Here is a 22,509-nt window from a genome sequence, read left to right on the forward strand (position 1 = left end):
GGTCCCGCACACATCAAGGGGAGCCCCGTTTCCGCCTCCTAGCTCGAGATGAGGGATCCTTTCCCTGTTTCGTAGGGAAAGATTTCCCGGCGTTCCCGTCGCATCTCAAGAGGAGGCGCTCTCCACAGGAAAGGCGATAGGAACTCCAGGGTCGTGCCACCATTCCAAGAGTCCCCCAGATGTGTCAGTCCATTCCAGAGGAACCTGTTTTCCCTGCACTGCCTTGACGTTCAAGCCGAGGATCGACTCCCACCACGTGTGCACGGGGGACAGCCCTGTGGGAAAGCCTCGTGGGAAAGACTCGAGGGAAAACCATAGATCCTTTGATCCACGCGGCGGACTGCGTGACACGGCTGCTACCGCTCTGGAGGAAAGCGCAAGTGCATGCCCGCATTCGAGACGAGGACTGACTCCCCTGGGGAGACTCCAGAAGTACCCCAAGATCCATGTCAACACTGGAGAGGAATCCTCAGGTTCCGGCCCCGACTCCACACAAGGTCTTAGGCCCCGGCATCGACGGGAGAGGAATCCCGAGAGGCCCCCGAGGAACTCGCATGGGGACTGGCCTTTCCTGAGGCCACCAGCGCGGGTCCCTGAGGTCCCCGTCGTAAGTCGAGAGCAGCTGCCGCAACTCGAGAAAATCCAGGAGGTTTTGCCCTCCAGGTGAGATGAGGCCCATTTCCGCTGAGGCTTCTCGAGGCTAATCACATCTAACCACTGGAACTTCCAAAGGGTCCTTCACACCCTTGCTGCAACTCAAGAAGTTCCCCGACATACCCGTCTCCATTCGAGAGGAAGCACGAGGGTCCCGCACACATCCCGGGGAGCCCCGTTTCCGCCTCCTAGCTCGAGATGAGGGATCCTTTCCCTGTTTCGTAGGGAAAGAATTCCCGGCGTTCCCGTCGCATCTCAAGAGGAGGCGCTCTCCACAGGAAAGGCGAGAAGAACTCCAGGGACGTGCCACCATTCCAAGAGTCCCCCAGATGTGTCAGTCCATTCCAGAGGAACCTGTTTTCCCTGCACTGCCTTGACGTTCAAGCCGAGGATCGACTCCCACCACGTGTGCACGTGGGACAGCCCTGGGGAAAGCCTCGTGGGAAAGCCTCGTGGGAAAGACTCGAGGGAAAACCATAGATCCTTTGATCCACGCGGCGGACTGCGTGACACTGCTGCTACCGCTCTGGAGGAAAGCGAAAGTGCATGCCCGCATTCGAGACGAGGACTGACTCCCCTGGGGAGACTCCAGAAGTACCCCAAGATCCATGTCAGCACTGGAGAGGAATCCTCAGGTTCCGGCCCCGACTCCACACATGGTCTTAGGCCCCGGCATCGACGGGAGAGGAATCCCGAGAGGCCCCCGAGGAACTCTCATGGGGACTGGCCTTTCCTGAGGCCACCAGCGCGGGTCCCTGAGGTCCCCGTCGTAAGTCGAGAGCACCTGCCGCAACTCGAGAAAATCCAGGAGGTTTTGCCCTCCAGGCGAGATGAGGCCCATTTCCGCTGAGGCTTCTCGAGGCTAATCACATCTAACCACTGGAACTTCCAAAGGGTCCTTCACACCCTTGCTGCAACTCAAGAAGTTCCCCGACATACCCGTCTCCACTCGAGAGGAAGCACGAGGGTCCCGCACACATCCAGGGGAGCCCCGTTTCCGCCTCCTAGCGCGAGATGAGGGATCCTTTCCCTGTTTCGTAGGGAAAGAATTCCCGGCGTTCCCGTCGCATCTCAAGAGGAGGCGCTCTCCACAGGAAAGGCGAGAGGAACTCCAGGGTCGTGCCACCATTCCAAGAGTCCCCCAGATGTGTCAGTCCATTCCAGAGGAACCTGTTTTCCCTGCACTGCCTTGACGTTCAAGCCGAGGATCGACTCCCACCACGTGTGCACGTGGGACCGCCCTGTGGGAAAGCCTCGTGGGAAAGCCTCGTGGGAAAGACTCGAGGGAAAACCATAGATCCTTTGATCCACGCGGCGGACTGCGTGACACTGCTGCTACCGCTCTGGAGGAAAGCGCAAGTGCATGCCCGCATTCGAGACGAGGACTGACTCCCCCGGGGAGACTCCAGAAGTACCCCAAGATCCATGTCAGCACTGGAGAGGAATCCTCAGGTTCCGGCCCCTACTCCACACAAGGTCTTAGGCCTCGGCATCGACGGGAGAGGAATCCCGAGAGGCCCCCGAGGAACTCGCATGGGGACTGGCCTTTCCTGAGGCCACCAGCGCGGGTCCCTGAGATCCCCGTCGTAAGTCGAGAGCACCTGCCGCAACTCGAGAAAATCCAGGAGGTTTTGCCCTCCAGGCGAGATGAGGCCCATTTCCGCTGAGGCTTCTCGAGGCTAATCACATCGAACCACTGGAACTTCCAAAGGGTCCTTCACACCCTTGCTGCAACTCAAGAAGTTCCCCGACATACCCGTCTCCACTCGAGTTGAAGCACGAGGGTCCCGCACACATCCAAGGGAGCCCCGTTTCCGCCTCCTAGCTCGAGATGAGGGATCCTTTCCCTGTTTCGTAGGGAAAGAATTCCCGGCGTTCCCGTCGCATCTCAAGAGGAGGCGCTCTCCACAGGAAAGGCGAGAAGAACTCCAGGGACGTGCCACCATTCCAAGAGTCCCCCAGATGTGTCAGTCCATTCCAGAGGAACCTGTTTTCCCTGCCCTGCCTTGACGTTCAAGCCGAGGATCGACTCCCACCACGTGTGCACGTGGGACAGCCCTGGGGAAAGCCTCGTGGGAAAGCCTCGTGGGAAAGACTCGAGGGAAAACCATAGATCATTTGATCCACGAGGCGGACTGCGTGACACTGCTGCTACCGTTCTGGAGGAAAGCGCAAGTGCATGCCCGCATTCGAGACGAGGACTGACTCCCCTGGGGAGACTCCAGAAGTACCCCAAGATCCATGTCAGCACTAGAGAGGAATCCTCAGGTTCCGGCCCCGACTCCACACAAGGACTTAGGCCCCGGCATCGACGGGAGAGAAATCCCGAGAGGCCCCCGAGGAACTCGCATGGGGACTGGCCTTTCCTGAGACCACCAGAGCGGGTCCCTGAGTTCCCCGTCGTAAGTAGAGAGCACCTGCCGCAACTCGAGAAAATCCAGGAGGTTTTGCCCTCCAGGCGAGATGAGGCACATTTCCGCTGAGGCTTCTCGAGGCTAATGACGTCTAACCACTGGAACTTCCAAAGGGTCCATCACACCCTTGCTTCAACTCAAGAAGTTCCCCGACATACACGTCTCCACTCGAGAGGAAGCCCGAGGGTCCCGCCCACATCCAGGGGAGCCCCGTTTCCGCCTCCTAGCTCGAGATGAGGGATCCTTTCCCTGTTTCGTAGGGAAAGAATTCCCGGCGTTCCCGTCGCATCTCAAGAGGAGGCGCTCTCCACAGGAAAGGCGAGAGGAACTCCAGGGTCGTGCCACCATACCAAGAGTCCCCCAGATTTGTCCGTCCATTCCAGAGGAACCTGTTTTCCCTGCACTGCCTAGACGTTCAAGCCGAGGATCGACTCCCACCACGTTTGCGCGTGGAACAGCCCTGTGGGAAAGCCTCGTGGGAAAGCCTCTTGGGAAAGACTCGAGGGAAAACCATAGATCCTTTGATCCACGCGGCGGACTGCGTGACTCTGCTGCTACCGCTCTGGAGGAAAGCGCAAGTGCATGCCCGCATTCGAGACGAGGACTGACTCCCCTGGGGAGACTCCAGAAGTACCCCAAGATCCATGTCAGCACTGGAGAGGAATCCTCAGGTTCCGGCCCCGACTCCACACAAGGTCTTAGGCCCTGGCATCGACGGGAGAGGAATCCCTAGAGGCCCCGGAGGAACTCTCATGGGGACTGGCCTTTCCTGAGGCCACCAGAGCGGGTCCCTGAGGTCCCCGTCGTAAGTCGAGAGCACCTGCCGCAACTCGAGAAAATCCAGGAGGTTTTGCCCTCCAGGCGAGATGAGGCCCATTTCCGCTGAGGCTTCTCGAGGCCAATCACATCTAACCACTGGAACTTCCAAAGGGTCCTTCACACCCTGGCTGCAACTCAAGAAGTTCCCCGACATACCCGTCTCCCCTCGAGAGGAAGCACGTGGTGTCCCGCACACATCCAGGGGAGCCCCGTTTCCGCCTCCTAGCTCGAGATGAGGGATCCTTTCCCTGTTTCGTAGGGAAAGAATTCCCGGCGATCCTGTAGCATCTCAAGAGGAAGCGCTCTCCACAGGAAAGTGGAGAGGAACTCCAGGGTCGTGCCACCATTCCAAGTGTCCCCCAGATGTGTCAGTCCATTCCAGAGGAACCTGTTTTCCCTGCACTGCCTTGACGTTCAAGCCGAGGATCGACTTCCACCACGTGTGCACGTGGGACAGCCCTCTGGGAAAGCCTCGTGGGAAAGCCTCGTGGGAAAGACTCGAGGGAAAACCATAGATCCTTTGATCCACGCGGCGGACTGCGTGACACTGCTGCTACCGTTCTGGAGGAAAGCGCAAGTGCATGCCCGCATTCGAGACGAGGACTGACTCCCCTGGGGAGACTCCAGAAGTACCCCAAGATCCATGTCAGCACTGGAGAGGAATCCTCAGGTTCCGGCCCCGACTCCACACAAGGTCTTAGGCCCCGGCATCGACGGGAGAGGAATCCCGAGAGGCCCCCGAGGAACTCGCATGGGGACTGGCCTTTCCTGAGGCCACCAGAGCGGGTCCCTGAGGTCCCCGTCGTAAGTCGAGAGCACCTGCCGCAACTCGAGAAAATCCAGGAGGATTTGCCCTCCAGGCGAGATGAGGCCCATTTCCGCTGAGGCTTCTCGAGGCTAATCAGGTCTAACCACTGGAACTTCCAAAGGGTCATTCACACCCTTGCTGCAACTCAAGAACTTCCCCGACATACCCGTCTCCACTCGAGAGGAAGCACGTGGGGTCCCGCACACATCCAGGGGAGCCCCGTTTCCGCCTCCTAGCTCGAGATGAGGGATCCTTTCCCTGTTTCGTAGGGAAAGAATTCCCGGCGTTCCCGTCGCATCTCAAGAGGAGGTGCTCTCCACAGGAAAGGCGAGAGGAACTCCAGGGTCGTGCCACCATTCCAAGAGTCCCCCAGATGTGTCAGTCCATTCCAGAGGAACCTGTTTTCCCTGCACTGCCTTGACGTTCAAGCCGAGGATCGACTCCCACCACGTGTGCACGTGGGACAGCCCTGTGGGAAAGCCTCGTGGGAAAGCCTCGTGGGAAAGACTCGAGGGAAAACCATAGATCCCTTGATCCACGCGGCGGACTGCGTGACACTGCTGCTACCGCTCTGGAGGAAAGCGCAAGTGCACGCCCGCATTCGAGACGAGGACTGACTCCCCTGGTGAAATCCAGAAGTACCCCAAGATCCATGTCAGCACTGGAGAGGAATCCTCAGGTTCCGGGCCCGACTCCACACAAGGTCTTAGGCCCCGGAATCGACGGGAGAGGAATCCCGAGAGGCCCCCGAGGAACTCGCATGGGGACTGGCCTTTCCTGAGGCCACCAGAGCGGTTCCCTGAGGTCCCCGTCGTAAGTCGAGAGCACCTGCCGCAACTCGAGATAATCCAGGAGGTTTTGCCCTCCAGTCGAGATGAGGCCCATTTCCGCTGAGGCTTCTCGAGGCCAATCACATCTAACCACTGGAACTTCCAAAGGGTCCTTCACACCATTGCTGCAACTCAAGAAGTTCCCCGACATACCCGTCTCCACTCGAGAGGAAGCACGTGGTGTCCCGCACACATCCAGGGGAGCCCCGTTTCGCCTCCTAGCTCGAGATGAGGGATCCTTTCCCTGTTTCGTAGGGAAAGAATTCCCGGCGTTCCCGTCGCATCTCAAGAGGAGGCGCTCTCCACAGGAAAGGCGAGAGGAACTCCAGGGTCGTGCCACCATTCCAAGAGTCCCCCAGATGTGTCAGTCCATTCCAGAGGAACCTGTTTTCCCTGCACTGCCTTGACGTTCAAGCCGAGGATCGACTCCCACCACGTGTGCACGTAGGACAGCCCTGTGGGAAAGCCTCGTGGGAAAGCCTAGTGGGAAAGACTCGAGGGAAAACCATAGATCCTTTGATCCACGCGGCGGACTGCGTGACACTGCTGCTACCGCTCTGGAGGAAAGCGCAAGTCCATGCCCGCATTCGAGACGAGGACTGACTCCCCTGGGGAGACTCCAGAAGTACCCCAAGATCCATGTCAGCACTGGAGAGGAATCCTCAGGTTCCGGCCCCGACTCCACACAAGGTCTTAGGCCCCGGCATCGACGGGAGCGGAATCCCGAGAGGCCCCCGAGGATCTCGCATGGGGACTGGCCTTTCCTGAGGCCACCAGAGCGGGTCCCTGAGGTCCCCGTCGTAAGTCGAGAGCACCTGCCGCAACTCGAGAAAATCCAGGAGGTTTTGACCTCGAGGCGAGATGAGGCACATTTCCGCTGAGGCTTCTCGAGGCCAATCACATCTAACCACTGGCTCTTCCAAAGGGTCCTTCACACCATTGCTGCAACTCAAGAAGTTCCCCGACATACCCGTCTCCACTCGAGTGGAAGGACGTGCGGTCCCTCACACATCCAGGGAAGCTCCGGTTCCGCCTCCTAGCTCAAGATGAGGGATCCTTCCCTATTTCGTAGGGAAAGAATTCCCGGCGTTCCCGTCGCATCTCAAGAGGAGGTGGTCTCCACAGGAAAGGGGAGAGGAACTCCAGGGTCGTGCCACCATTCCAAGAGACCCCCTGATATGTCAGTCCATTCCAGAGAAACCTGTTTTCCCTGCACTGCCTTGACGTTCAAGACGAGGATCGACTACCACCACGTATGCACGTGGGACAGCCCTGTGGGAAAGCCTCGTGGGAAAGCCTCTTGGGAAAGACTCGAGGGAAAACCATAGATCCTTTGATCCACGCGGCGGACTGCGTGACTCTGCTGCTACCGCTCTGGAGGAAAGCGCAAGTGCATGCCCGCATTCGAGACGAGGACTGACTCCCCTGGGGAGACTCCAGAAGTACCCCAAGATCCATGTCAGCACTGGAGAGGAATCCTCAGGTTCCGGCCCCGACTCCACACAAGGTCTTAGGCCCTGGCATCGACGGGAGAGGAATCCCTAGAGGCCCCGGAGGAACTCTCATGGGGACTGGCCTTTCCTGAGGCCACCAGAGCGGGTCCCTGAGGTCCCCGTCGTAAGTCGAGAGCACCTGCCGCAACTCGAGAAAATCCAGGAGGTTTTGCCCTCCAGGCGAGATGAGGCCCATTTCCGCTGAGGCTTCTCGAGGCCAATCACATCTAACCACTGGAACTTCCAAAGGGTCCTTCACACCCTGGCTGCAACTCAAGAAGTTCCCCGACATACCCGTCTCCCCTCGAGAGGAAGCACGTGGTGTCCCGCACACATCCAGGGGAGCCCCGTTTCCGCCTCCTACCTCGAGATGAGGGATCCTTTCCCTGTTTCGTAGGGAAAGAATTCCCGGCGATCCTTTCGCATCTCAAGAGGAAGCGCTCTCCACAGGAAAGGGGAGAGGAACTCCAGGGTCGTGCCACCATTCCAAGTGTCCCCCAGATGTGTCAGTCCATTCCAGAGGAACCTGTTTTCCCTGCACTGCCTTGACGTTCAAGCCGAGGATCGACTTCCACCACGTGTGCACGTGGGACAGCCCTGTGGGAAAGCCTCGTGGGAAAGCCTCGTGGGAAAGACTCGAGGGAAAACCATAGATCCTTTGATCCACGCGGCGGACTGCGTGACACTGCTGCTACCGTTCTGGAGGAAAGCGCAAGTGCATGCCCGCATTCGAGACGAGGACTGACTCCCCTGGGGAGACTCCAGAAGTACCCCAAGATCCATGTCAGCACTGGAGAGGAATCCTCAGGTTCCGGGCCCGACTCCACACAAGGTCTTAGGCCCCGGCATCGACGGGAGCGGAATCCCGAGAGGCCCCCGAGGATCTCGCATGGGGACTGGCCTTTCCTGAGGCCACCAGAGCGGGTCCCTGACGTCCCCGTCGTAAGTCGAGAGCACCTGCCGCAACTCGAGAAAATCCAGGAGGTTTTGCCCTCCAGGCGAGATGAGGCCCATTTCCGCTGAGGCTTCTCGAGGCCAATCACATCTAACCACTGGAACTTCCAAAGGGTCCTTCACACCCTTGCTGCAACTCAAGAAGTTCCCCGACATACCCGTCTCCACTCGAGAGGAAGCACGTGGGGTCCCGCACACATCCAGGGGAGCCCCGTTTCCGCCTCCTAGCTCGAGATGAGGGATCCTTTCCCTTTTTCGTAGGGAAAGAATTCCCGGGGTTCCCATCGCATCTCAAGAGGAGGCGCTCTCCACAGGAAAGGCGAGAGGAACTTCAGGGTCGTGCCACCACTCCAAGAGTCCCCCAGATGTGCCAGTCCATTCCAGAGGAACCTGTTTTCCCTGCACTGCCTTGACGTTCAAGCCGAGGATCGACTCCCACCACGTGTGCACGTGGGACAGCCCTGTGGGAAAGCCTCGTGGGAAAGCCTCATGGGAAAGACTCGAGGGAAAACCATAGATCCTTTGATCCACGCGGCGGACTGCGTGACACTGCTGCTATCGCTCTGGAGGAAAGCGCAAGTGCACGCCCGCATTCGAGACGAGGACTGACTCCCCTGGGGAGATCCAGAATTACCCCAAGATCCATGTCAGCACTGGAGAGGAATCCTCAGGTTCCGGCCCCGACTCCACACAAGGTCTTAGGCCCCTGCATCGACGGGAGAGGTATCCCGAGAGGCCCCCGAGGAACTCGCATGGGGACTGGCCTTTCCTGAGGCCACCTGAGCGGGTCCCTGACGTCCCCATCGTAAGTCGAGAGCACCTGCCGCAACTCGAGAAAATCCAGGAGGTTTTGACCTCCAGGCGAGATGAGGCCCATTTCCGCTGAGGCTTCTCGAGGCCAATCACATCTAACCACTGGAACTTCCAAAGGGTCCTTCACACCATTGCTGCAACTCAAGAAGTTCCCCGACCTACCCGTCTCCACTCGAGAGGAAGCACGTGGGGTCCCTCACACATCCAGGGGAGCTCCGGTTCCGCCTCCTAGCTCGAGATGAGGGATCCTTCCCTGTTTCGTTGGGAAAGAATTCCCGGCGTTCCCGTCGCATCTCAAGAGGAGGTGCTGTCCACAGGAAAGGGGAGAGGAACTCCAGGGTCGTGCCACCATTCCAAGAGACCCCCAGATATGTCAGTCCATTCCAGAGGAACCTGTTTTCCTTGCACTGCCTTGACGTTCAAGCCGAGGATCGACTCCCACCACGTGTGCACGTGGGACAGCCCTCTGGGAAAGCTTCGTGGGAAAGCCTCTTGGAATAGACTCGAGGGAAAACCATAGATCTTTTGATCCACGCGGCGGACTGCGTGACACTGCTGCTACCGCTCTGGAGGAAAGCGCAAGTGCATGCCCGCATTCGAGACGAGGACTGACTCCCCTGGGGAGACTCCAGAAGTACCCCAAGATCCATGTCAGCACTGGAGAGGAATCCTCAGGTTCCGGCCCCGACTCCACACAAGGTCTTAGGCCCCAGCATCGATGGGAGAGGAATCCCCAGAGGCCCCCGAGGAACTCGCATGGGGACTGGCCTTTCCTGAGGCCTCTAGAGCGGGTCCCTGAGGTCCCCGTCATAAGTCGAGAGCACCTGCCGCAACTCGAGAAAATCCAGGAGGTTTTGCCCTCCAGCCGAGATGAGGCCCATTTCCGCTGAGGCTTCTCGAAGCCAATCACATCTAACCACTGGAACTTCCAAAGGGTCCTTCACACCATTGCTGCAACTCAAGAAGTTCCCCGACATACCCGTCTCCACTCGAGAGGAAGCACGTGGGGTCCCGCACACATCCAGGGGAGCCCCGTTTCCGCCTCCTAGCTCGAGATGAGGGATCCTTTCCCTGTTTCGTAGGGAAAGAATTCCCGGCGTTCCCGTCGCATCTCAAGAGGAGGCGCTCTCAACAGGAGAGGCGAGAGGAACTCCAGGGTCGTGCCACAATTCCAAGAGACGCCCAGATGTATCAGTCCATTACAGAGAAACCTGTTTTCCCTGCACTGGCTTGACGTTCAAGCCGAGGATCTACTCCCACCACCTGTGCACGTGGGACAGCCCTGTGGGAAAGCCTCGTGGGAAAGCCTCGTGGGAAAGACTCGAGGGAAAACCATAGATCCTTTGATCCACGCGGCGGAGTGCGTGACACTGCTGCTACCGCTCTGGAGGAAAGCGCAAGTGCATGCCCGCATTCGAGACGAGGACTGACTCCCCTGGGGAGACTCCAGAAGTACCCCAAGATCCATGTCAGCACTGGAGAGGAATCCTCAGGTTCCGGCCCCGACTCCACACAAAGTCTTAGACCCCGGCATCGACGGGAGAAGAATGCCGAGAGGCCCCCGAGGAACTCGCATGGGGACTGGCCTTTCCTGAGGCCACCAGAGCGGGTCCCTGAGGTCCCCATCGTAAGTCGAGAGCACCTGCCGCAACTCGAAAAAATCCAGGAGCTTTTGCCCTCCAGGCGAGATGAGGCCCATTTCCGCTGAGGCTTCTCGAGGCTAATCACGTCTAACCACTGGAACTTCCAAAGGGTCCTTCACACCCTTGCTGCAACTCAAGAAGTTCCCCGACATACCCGTCTCCACTCGAGAGGAAGCACGTGGGTCCCGCACACATCCAGGGGAGCCCCGTTTCTGCGTCCTAGCTCGAGATGAGGGATCCTTTCCCTGTTTCGTAGGGAAAGAATTCCCGGCGTTCCCGTCGCATCTCAAGAGGTGGAGCTCTCCACAGGAAAGGCGAGAGGAACTCCAGGGTCGTGGCACCATTCCAAGAGACCCCCAGATGTGTCAGTCCATTCCAGAGGAATCTGTTTTCCCTGCACTGCCTTGACGTTCAAGCCGAGGATCGACTCCCACCACGTGTGCACGTGGGACAGCCCTGTGGGAAAGCCTCGTGGGAAAGCCTCGTGGGAAAGACTCGAGGGAAAACCATAGATCCTTTGATCCACGCGGCAGACTGCTTGACACTGCTGCTACCGCTCTGGAGGAAAGCGCAAGTGCATGCCCGCATTCGAGACGAGGACTGACTCCCCTGGGGAGACTCCAGAAGTACCCCAAGATCCATGTCAGCACTGGAGAGGAATCCTCAGGTTCCGGCCCCGACTCCACACAAGGTCTTAGGCCCCGGCATCGACGGGAGCGGAATCCCGAGAGGCCCCCGAGGAACTCGCAAGGGGACTGGCCTTTCCTGAGGCCACCAGAGCGGGTCCCTGACGTCCCCGTCGTAAGTCGAGAGCACCTGCCGCAACTTGAGAAAATACAGGAGGTTTTGCCCTCCAGGCGAGATGAGGCCCATTTCCGCTGAGGCTTCTCGAGGCCAATCACATCTAACCACTGGAACTTCCAAAGGGTCCTTCACACCCTTGCTGCAACTCAAGAACTTCCCCGACATACCCGTCTCCACTCGAGAGGAAGCACGTGGGGTCCCGCACACATCCAGGGGAGCCCCGTTTCCGCCTCCTATCTCGAGATGAGGGATCCTTTCCCTGTTTCGTAGGGAAAGAATTCCCGGCGATCCTGTCGCATCTCAAGAGGAAGCGCTCTCCACAGGAATGGGGAGAGGAACTCCAGGGTCGTGCCACCATTCCAAGAGACCCCCAGATGTGTCAGTCCATTACAGAGGAACCTGTTTTCACTGCACTGCCTTGACGTTCAAGCCGAGGATCGACTCCCAACACGTGTGCACGTGGGACAGCCCTGTGGGAAAGCCTCGTGGGAAAGCCTCGTGGGTAAGACTCGAGGGAAAACCATAGATCCTTTGATCCACGCGGCGGACTGCGTGACACTGCTGCAACCGCTCTGGAGGAAAGCGCAAGTGCATGCCCGCATTCGAGACGAGGACTGACTCCCCTGGGGAGACTCCAGAAGTACCCCAAGATCCATGTCAGCACTGGAGAGGAATCCTCAGGTTCCGGCCCCGACTCCACACAAGGTCTTAGGCCCCGGCATCGACGGGAGAGGAATCCCGAGAGGCCCCCGAGGAACTCGCATGTGGACTGGCCTTTCATGAGGCCACCAGAGCGGGTCCCTGAGGTCCCCTTCGTAAGTCGAGAGCACCTGCCGCAACTCGAGAAATCCAGGAGGTTTTGCCCTCCAGGCGAGATGAGGCCCATTTCCGATGAGGCTTCTCGAGGCTAATCACGTCTAACCACTGGAACTTCCAAAGGGTCCTTCACACCATTGCTGCAACTCAAGAAGTTCCCCGACATACCCGTCTCCACTCGAGAAGAAGCACGTGGTGTCCCGCACACATCCAGGGGAGCCCCGTTTCCGCCTCCTAGCTCGAGATGAGGGATCCTTTCCCTGTTTCGGAGGGAAAGAATTCCCGGCGTTCCCGTCGCATCTCAAGAGGAGGCGTTCTCCACAGGAAAGGCGAGAGGAACTCCAGGGTCGTGCCACCATTCCAAGAGTCCCCCAGATGTGTCAGTCCATTGCAGAGGAACCTGTTTTCCCTGCACTGCCTTGACGTTCAAGCCGAGGATCGACTCCCACCACGTGTGCACGTGGGACAGCCCTGTGGGAATGCCTCGTGGGAAAGCCTCGTGGGAAAGACTCGAGGGAAAACCATAGATCCTTTGATCCACGAGGCGGACTGCGTGACACTGCTGCTACCGCTCTGGAGGAAAGCGCAAGTGCTTGCCCGCATTCGAGACGAGGACTGACTCCCCTGGGGAGACTCCAGAAGTACCCCAAGATCCATGTCAGCACTGGAGAGGAATCCTCAGGTTCCGGCCCCGACTTCACACATGGTCTTAGGCCCCGGCATCGACGGGAGAGGAATCCCGAGAGGCCCCCGAGGAACTCGCATGGGGACTGGCCTTTCCTGAGGCCACCAGAGCGGGTCCCTGAGGTCCCCTTCGTAAGTCGAGAGCACCTGCCGCAACTCGAGAAAATCCAGGAGTTTTTGCCCTCCAGGCGAGATGAGGCCCATTTCCGCTGAGGGTTCTCGAGGCTAATCACGTCTAACCACTGGAAGTTCCAAAGGGTCCTTCACACCCTTGCTGCAACTCAAGAAGTTCCCCGACATACCCGTCTCCACTCGAGAGGAAGCACGTGGGTCCCGCACACATCCAGGGGAGCCCCGTTTCCGCCTCCTAGCTCGAGATGAGGGATCCTTTCCCTGTTTCGTAGGGAAAGAATTCCCGGCGTTCCCGTCGCATCTCAAGAGGAGGTGCTCTCCACAGGAAAGGCGAGAGGAACTCCAGGGTCGTGCCACCATTCCAAGAGTCCCCCAGATGTGTCAGTCCATTCCAGAGGAACCTGTTTTCCCTGCACTGCCTTGACGTTCAAGCCGAGGATCGACTCCCACCACGTGTGCACGTGGGACAGCCCTGTGGGAAAGCCTCGTGGGAAAGCCTCGTGGGAAAGACTCGAGGGAAAACCATAGATCCTTTGATCCACGCGGCGGACTGCGTGACACTGCTGCTACCGCTCTGGAGGAAAGTGCAAGTGAATGCCCGCATTCGAGACGAGGACTGACTCCCCTGGGGAGACTCCAGAAGTACCCCAAGATCCAGGTCAGCACTGGAGAGGAATCCTCAGGTTCCGGCCCCGACTCCACACAAGGTCTTAGGCCCCAGCATCGACGGGAGAGGAATCCCGAGAGGCCCCCGAGGAACTCGCATGGGGACTGGCCTTTCCTGAGGCCACCAGAGCGGGTCCCTGAGGTCCCCGTCGTAAGTCGAGAGAACCTGCCGCAACTCGAGAAAATCCAGGAGGTTTTGCCCTCCAGGCGAGATGAGGCCCATTTCCGCTGAGGCTTCTCGAAGCCAATCACATCTAACCACTGGAACTTCCAAAGGGTCCTTCACACCATTGGTGCAACTCAAGAAGTTCCCCGACATACCCGTCTCCACTCGAGAGGAAGCACGTGGGGTCCCGCACACATCCAGGGGAGCCCCGTTTCCGCCTCCTAGCTCGAGATGAGGGATCCTTTCCCTGTTTCGTAGGGAAAGAATTCCCGGCGTTCCCGTCGCATCTCAAGAGGAGGCGCTCTCCACAGGAGAGGCGAGAGGAACTCCAGGGTCGTGCCACCATTCCAAGAGACGCCCAGATGTGTCAGTCCATTACAGAGAAACCTGTTTTCCCTTCACTGGCTTGACGTCCAAGCCGAGGATCGACTCCCACCACCTGTGCACGTGGGACAGCCCTGTGGGAAAGCCTCGTGGGAAAGCCTCGTGGGAAAGACTCGAGGGAAAACCATAGATCCTTTGATCCACGCGGCGGACTGCGTGACACTGCTGCTAGCGCTCTGGAGGAAAGCGCAAGTGCATGCCCGCAATCGAGACGAGGACTGACTCCCCTGGGGAGATCCAGAAGTACCCCAAGATCCATGTCAGCACTGGAGAGGAATCCTCAGGTTCCGGCCCCGACTCCACACAAGGTCTTAGGCCCCGGTACGACGGGAGAGGAATCCCGAGACGCCCCCGAGGAACTCGCATGGGGACTGGCCTTTCCTGAGGCCACCAGAGCGGGTCCCTGAGGTCCCCGTCGTAAGTCGAGAGCACCTGCCGCAACTCGAGAAAATCCAGGAGGTTTTGCCCTCCAGGCGAGATGAGGCCCATTTCCGCTGAGGCTTCTCGAGGCCAATCACATCTAACCACTGGAACTTCCAAAGGGTCCTTCACACCATTGCTGCAACTCAAGAAGTTCCCCGACATACCCGTCTCCACTCGAGAGGAAGCACGTGGTGTCCCGCACACATCCAGGGGAGCCCCGTTTCGCCTCCTAGCTCGAGATGAGGGATCCTTTCCCTGTTTCGTAGTGAAAGAATTCCCGGCTTTCCCGTCGCATCTCAAGAGGAGGCGCTCTCCACAGGAAAGGCGAGAGGAACTCCAGGGTCGTGCCACCATTCCAAGAGTCCCCCAGATGTGTCAGTCCATTCCAGAGGAACCTGTTTTCCCTGCACTGCCTTGACGTTCAAGCCGAGGATCGACTCCCACCACGTGTGCACGTGGGACAGCCCTGTGGGAAAGCCTCGGGGGAAAGCCTCGTGGGAAAGACTTGAGGGAAAACCATAGATCCTTTGATCCACGTGGCGGACTGCGTGACACTGCTGCTACCGCTCTGGAGGAAAGAGCAAGTGCATGCCCGCATTCGAGACGAGGACTGACTCCCCTGGGGAGACTCCAGAAGTACCCCAAGATCCATGTCAGCACTGGAGAGGAATACTCAGGTTCCGGCCCCGACTTCACACAAGGTCTTATGCCCCGGCATCGACGGGAGAGGAATCCCGAGAGGCCCCCGAGGAACTCGCATGGGGACTGGCCTTTCCTGAGGCCACCAGAGCGGGTCCCTGAAGTCCCCGTCGTAAGTCGAGAGCACCTGCCGCAACTCGAGAAAATCCAGGAGGTTTTGATATCGAGGCGAGATGAGGCCCATTTCCGCTGAGGCTTCTCGAGGCCAATCACATCTAACCACTGGAACTTCCAAAGGGTCCTTCACACCATTGCTGCAACTCAAGAAGTTCCCCGACATACCCGTCTCCACTCGAGAGGAAGGACGTGCGGTCCCTCACACATCCAGGGGAGCTCCGGTTCCGCCTCCTAGCTCAAGATGAGGGATCCTTCCCTGTTTCGTAGGGAAAGAATTCCCGGCGTTCCCGTCGCATCTCAAGAGGAGGTGCTCTCCACAGGAAAGGGGAGAGGAACTCCAGGGTCGTGCCACCATTCCAAGAGACCCCCTGATATGTCAGTCCATTCCTGAGAAACCTGTTTTCCCTGCACTGCCTTGACGTTCAAGCCGAGGATCGACTCCCACCACGTGTGCACGTGGGACAGCCCTGTGGGAAAGCCTCGTGGGAAAGCCTCGTGGGAAAGACTCGAGGGAAAACCATAGATCCTTTGATCCACGCGGCGGACTGCGTGACTCTGCTGCTACTGCTCTGGAGGAAAGCGCAAGTGCATGCCCGCATTCGAGACGAGGACTGACTCCCCTGGGGAGACTCCAGAAGTACCCCAAGATCCATGTCAGCACTGGAGAGGAATCCTCAGGTTCCGGCCCCGACTCCACACAAGGTCTTAGGCCCTGGCATCGACGGGAGAGGAATCCCTAGAGGCCCCGGAGGAACTCTCATGGGGACTGGCCTTTCCTGAGGCCACCAGAGCGGGTCCCTGACGTCCCCGTCGTAAGTCGAGAGCACCTGCCGCAACTCGAGAAAATCCAGGAGGTTTTGCCCTCCAGGCGAGATGAGGCCCATTTCCGCTGAGGCTTCTCGAGGCCAATCACATTTAACCACTGGAACTTCCAAAGGGTCCTTCACACCCTGGCTGCAACTCAAGAAGTTCCCCGACATACCCGTCTCCACTCGAGAGGAAGCACGTGGTGTCCCGCACACATCCAGGGGAGCCCCGTTTCCGCCTCCTAGCTCGAGATGAGGGATCCTTTCCCTGTTTCGTAGGGAAAGAATTCCCGGCGATCCTGTCGCATCTCAAGAGGAAGCGCTCTCCACAGGAAAGGGGAGAGGAACTCCAGGGTCGTGCCACCATTCCAAGTGTCCCCCAGATGTGTCAGTCCATTCCAGAGGAACCTGTTTTCCCTGCACTGCCTTGACGTTCAAGCCGAGGATCGACTTCGACCACGTGTGCACGTGGGACAGCCCTGTGGGAAAGCCTCGTGGGAAAGCCTCGTGGTAAAGACTCGAGGGAAAACCATAGATCCTTTGATCCACGCGGCGGACTGCGTGACACTGCTGCTACCGTTCTGGAGGAAAGCGCAAGTGCATGCCCGCATTCGAGACGAGGACTGACTCCCCTGGGGAGACTCCAGAAGTACCCCAAGATCCATGTCAGCACTGGAGAGGAATCCTCAGGTTCCGGCCCCGACTCCACACAAGGTCTTAGGCCCCGGCATCGACGGGAGAGGAATCCCGAGAGGCCCCCGAGGAACTCGCATGGGGACTGGCCTTTCCTGAGGCCACCAGAGCGGGTCCCTGAGGTCCCCGTCGTAAGTCGAGAGCACCTGCCGCAACTCGAGAAAATCCAGGAGGATTTGCCCTCCAGGCGAGATGAGGCCCATTTCCGCTGAGGCTTCTCGAGGCTAATCACGTCTAACCACTGGAACTTCCAAAGGGTCTTTCACACCCTTGCTGCAACTCAAGAACTTCCCCGACATACCCGTCTCCACTCGAGAGGAAGCACGTGGGGTCCCGCACACATCCAGGGGAGCCCCGTTTCCGCCTCCTAGCTCGAGATGAGGGATCCTTTCCCTGTTTCGTAGGGAAAGAATTCCCGGCGTTCCCGTCGCATCTCAAGAGGAGGTGCTCTCCACAGGAAAGGCGAGAGGAACTCCAGGGTCGTGCCACCATTCCAAGAGTCCCCCAGATGTGTCAGTCCATTCCAGAGGAACCTGTTTTCCCTGCACTGCCTTGACGTTCAAGCAGAGGATCGACTCCCACCACGTGTGCACGTGGGACAGCCCTGTGGGAAAGCCTCGTGGGAAAGCCTCGTGGGAAAGACTCGAGGGAAAACCATAGATCCTTTGATCCACGCGGCGGACTGCGTGACACTGCTGCTACCGCTCTGGAGGAAAGCGCAAGTGCACGCCCGCATTCGAGACGAGGACTGACTCCCCTGGTGAGATCCAGAAGTACCCCAAGATCCATGTCAGCACTGGAGAGGAATCCTCAGGTTCCGGGCCCGACTCCACACAAGGTCTTAGGCCCCGGCATCGACGAGAGAGGAATCCCGAGAGGCCCCCGAGGAACTCGCATGGGGACTGGCCTTTCCTGAGGCCACCAGAGCGGTTCCCTGAGGTCCCCGTCGTAAGTCGAGAGCACCTGCCGCAACTTGAGAAAATCCAGGAGGTTTTGCCCTCCAGTCGAGATGAGGCCCATTTCCGCTGAGGCTTCTCGAGGCCAATCACATCTAACCACTGGAACTTCCAAAGGGTCCTTCACACCATTGCTGCAACTCAAGAAGTTCCCCGACATACCCGTCTCCACTCGAGAGGAAGCACGTGGTGTCCCGCACACATCCAGGGGAGCCCCGTTTCGCCTCCTAGCTCGAGATGAGGGATCCTTTCCCTGTTTCGTAGGGAAAGAATTCCCGGCGTTCCCGTCGCATCTCAAGAGGAGGCGCTCTCCACAGGAAAGGCGAGAGGAACTCCAGGGTCGTGCCACCATTCCAAGAGTCCCCCAGATGTGTCAGTCCATTCCAGAGGAACCTGTTTTCCCTGCACTGCCTTGACGTTCAAGCCGAGGATCGACTCCCACCACGTGTGCACGTAGGACAGCCCTGTGGGAAAGCCTCGTGGGAAAGCCTAGTGGGAAAGACTCGAGGGAAAACCATAGATCCTTTGATCCACGCGGCGGACTGCGTGACACTGCTGCTACCGCTCTGGAGGAAAGCGCAAGTCCATGCCCGCATTCGAGACGAGGACTGACTCCCCTGGGGAGACTCCAGAAGTACCCCAAGATCCATGTCAGCACTGGAGAGGAATCCTCAGGTTCCGGCCCCGACTCCACACAAGGTCTTAGGCCCCGGCATCGACGGGAGCGGAATCCCGAGAGGCCCCCGAGGATCTCGCATGGGGACTGGCCTTTCCTGAGGCCACCAGAGCGGGTCCCTGACGTCCCCGTCGTAAGTCGAGAGCACCTGCCGCAACTCGAGAAAATCCAGGAGGTTTTGCCCTCCAGGCAAGATGAGGCCCATTTCCGCTGAGGCTTCTCGAGGCCAATCACATCTAACCACTGGAACTTCCAAAGGGTCCTTCACACCCTGGCTGCAACTCAAGAAGTTCCCCGACATACCCGTCTCCACTCGAGAGGAAGCACGTGGGGTCCCGCACACATCCAGGGGAGCCCCGTTTCCGCCTCCTAGCTCGAGATGAGGGATCCTTTCCCTTTTTCGTAGGGAAAGAATTCCCGGCTTTCCCGTCGCATCTCAAGAGGAGGCGCTCTCCACAGGAAAGGCGAGAGGAACTTCAGGGTCGTGCCACCATTCCAAGAGTCCCCCAGATGTGCCAGTCCATTCCAGAGGAACCTGTTTTCCCTGCACTGCCTTGACGTTCAAGCCGAGGATCGACTCCCACCACGTGTGCACGTGGGACAGCCCTGTGGGAAAGCCTCGTGGGAAAGCCTCGTGGGAAAGACTCGAGGGAAAACCATAGATCCTTTGATCCACGCGGCGGACTGCGTGACACTGCTGCTATCGCTCTGGAGGAAAGCGCAAGTGCACGCCCGCATTCGAGACGAGGACTGACTCCCCTGGGGAGATCCAGAAGTACCCCAAGATCCATGTCAGCACTGGAGAGGAATCCTCAGGTTCCGGCCCCGACTCCACACAAGGTCTTAGGCCCCTGCATCGACGGGAGAGGAATCCCGAGAGGCCCCCGAGGAACTCGCATGGGGACTGGCCTTTACTGAGGCCACCTGAGCGGGTCCCTGACGTCCCCGTCGTAAGTCGAGAGCACCTGCCGCAACTCGAGAAAATCCAGGAGGTTTTGACCTCCAGGCGAGATGAGGCCCATTTCCGCTGAGGCTTCTCGAAGCCAATCACATCTAACCACTGGAACTTCCAAAGGGTCCTTCACACCATTGCTGCAACTCAAGAAGTTCCCCGACATACCCGTCTCCACTCGAGAGGAAGCACGTGGGGTCCCGCACACATCCAGGGGAGCCCCGTTTCCGCCTCCTAGCTCGAGATGAGGGATCCTTTCCCTGTTTCGTAGGGAAAGAATTCCCGGCGTTCCCGTCGCATCTCAAGAGGAGGCGCTCTCCACAGGAGAGGCGAGAGGAACTCCAGGGTCGTGCCACAATTCCAAGAGACGCCCAGATGTATCAGTCCATTACAGAGAAACCTGTTTTCCCTGCACTGGCTTGACGTTCAAGCCGAGGATCGACTCCCACCACCTGTGCACGTGGGACAGCCCTGTGGGAAAGCCTCGTGGGAAAGCCTCGTGGGAAAGACTCGAGGGAAAACCATAGATCCTTTGATCCACGCGGCGGACTGCGTGACACTGCTGCTACCGCTCTGGAGGAAAGCGCAAGTGCATGCCCGCATTCGAGACGAGGACTGACTCCCCTGGGGAGACTCCAGAAGTACCCCAAGATCCATGTCAGCACTGGAGAGGAATCCTCAGGTTCCGGCCCCGACTCCACACAAAGTCTTAGGCCCCGGCATCGACGGGAGAAGAATGCCGAGAGGCCCCCGAGGAACTCGCATGGGGTCTGGCCTTTCCTGAGGCCACCAGAGCGGGTCCCTGAGGTCCCCATCGTAAGTCGAGAGCACCTGCCGCAACTCGAAAAAATCCAGGAGCTTTTGCCCTCCAGGCGAGATGAGGCCCATTTCCGCTGAGGCTTCTCGAGGCTAATCACGTCTAACCACTGGAACTTCCAAAGGGTCCTTCACACCCTTGCTGCAACTCAAGAAGTTCCCCGACATACCCGTCTCCACTCGAGAGGAAGCACGTGGGTCCCGCACACATCCAGGGGAGCCCCGTTTCCGCCTCCTAGCTCGAGATGAGGGATCCTTTCCCTGTTTCGTCGGGAAAGAATTCCCGGCGATCCTGTCGCATCTCAAGAGGAAGCGCTCTCCACAGGAAAGGGGAGAGGAACTCCAGGGTCGTGCCACCATTCCAAGAGTCCCCCAGATGTGTCAGTCCATTGCAGAGGAACCTGTTTTCCCTGCACTGCCTTGACGTTCAAGCCGAGGATCGACTCCCACCACGTGTGCACGGGGGACAGCCCTGTGGGAATGCCTCGTGGGAAAGCCTCGTGGGAAAGACTCGAGGGAAAACCATAGATCCTTTGATCCACGAGGCGGACTGCGTGACACTGCTGCTACCGCTCTGGAGGAAAGCGCAAGTGCTTGCCCGCATTCGAGACGAGGACTGACTCCCCTGGGGAGACTCCAGAAGTACCCCAAGATCCATGTCAGCACTGGAGAGGAATCCTCAGGTTCCGGCCCCGACTTCACACAAGGTCTTAGGCCCCGGCATCGACGGGAGAGGAATCCCGAGAGGCCCCCGAGGAACTCGCATGGGGACTGGCCTTTCCTGAGGCCACCAGAGCGGGTCCCTGAGGTCCCCGTCGTAAGTCGAGAGCACCTGCCGCAACTCGAGAAAATCCAGGAAGTTTTGCCCTCCAGGCGAGATGAGGCCCATTTCCGCTGAGGGTTCTCGAGGCTAATCACGTCTAACCACTGGAAGTTCCAAAGGGTCCTTCACACCCTTGCTGCAACTCAAGAAGTTCCCCGACATACCCGTCTCCACTCGAGAGGAAGCACGTGGGTCCCGCACACATCCAGGGGAGCCCCGTTTCCGCCTCCTAGCTCGAGATGAGGGATCCTTTCCCTGTTTCGTAGGGAAAGAATTCCCGGCGTTCCCGTCGCATCTCAAGAGGAGGCGCTCTCCACAGGAAAGGCGAGAGGAACTCCAGGGTCGTGCCACCATTCCAAGAGTCCCCCAGATGTGTCAGTCCATTCCAGAGGAACCTGTTTTCCCTGCACTGCCTTGACGTTCAAGCCGAGGATCGACTCCCACCACGTGTGCACGTGGGACAGCCCTGTGGGAAAGCCTCGTGGGAAAGCCTCGTGGGAAAGACTCGAGGGAAAACCATAGATCCTTTGATCCATGCGGCGGACTGCGTGACACTGCTGATACCGCTCTGGAGGAAAGCGCAAGTGCATGCCCGCATTCGAGACGAGGACTGACTCCCCTGGGGAGACTCCAGAAGTACCCCAAGATCCATGTCAGCACTGGAGAGGAATCCTCAGGTTCCTGCCCCGACTCCACACAAGGTCTTAGGCCCCGGCATCGACGGGAGAGTAATCCCCAGAGGAACTCGCATGGGGACTGGCCTTTCCTGAGGCCACCAGAGCGGGTCCCTGAGGTCCCCGTCGTAAGTCGAGAGCACCTGCCGCAACTCGAGAAAATTCAGGAGGTTTTGCCCTACAAGCGAGATGAGGCACATTTCCGCTGAGGCTTCTCGAGGCTAATCACGTCTAACCACTGGAACTTCCAAAGGGTCCTTCACACCCTTGCTGCAACTCAAGAAGTTCCCCGACATACCCGTCTGCACTCGAGAGGAAGCACGTGGGGTCCCGCACACATCCAGGGGAGCCCCGTTTCCGCCTCCTAGCTCGAGATGAGGGATCCTTTCCCTGTTTCGTAGGGAAAGAATTCCCGGCGTTCCCGTCGCATCTCAAGAGGAGGCGCTCTCCACAGGAAAGGCGAGAGGAACTCCAGGGTCGTGCCACCATTCCAAGAGTCCCCCAGATGAGTCAGTCCATTCCAGAGGAACCTGTTTTCCCTGCACTGCCTTGACGTTCAAGCCGAGGATCGACTCCCACCACGTGTGCACGTGGGACAGCCCTGTGGGAAAGCCTAGTGGGAAAGCCTCGTGGGAAAGACTCGAGGGAAAACCATAGATCCTTTGATCCACGCGGCGGACTGCGTGACACTGCTGCTACCGCCCTGGAGGAAAGCGCAAGTGCATACCCGCATTCGAGACGAGGACTGACTCCCCTGGGGAGACTCTAGAAGTACCCCAAGATCCATGTCAGCA

Source organism: Ovis canadensis, chromosome 11, assembly GCF_042477335.2.
Source record: "Ovis canadensis isolate MfBH-ARS-UI-01 breed Bighorn chromosome 11, ARS-UI_OviCan_v2, whole genome shotgun sequence".
Taxonomy (NCBI): Eukaryota; Metazoa; Chordata; class Mammalia; order Artiodactyla; family Bovidae; genus Ovis; species Ovis canadensis.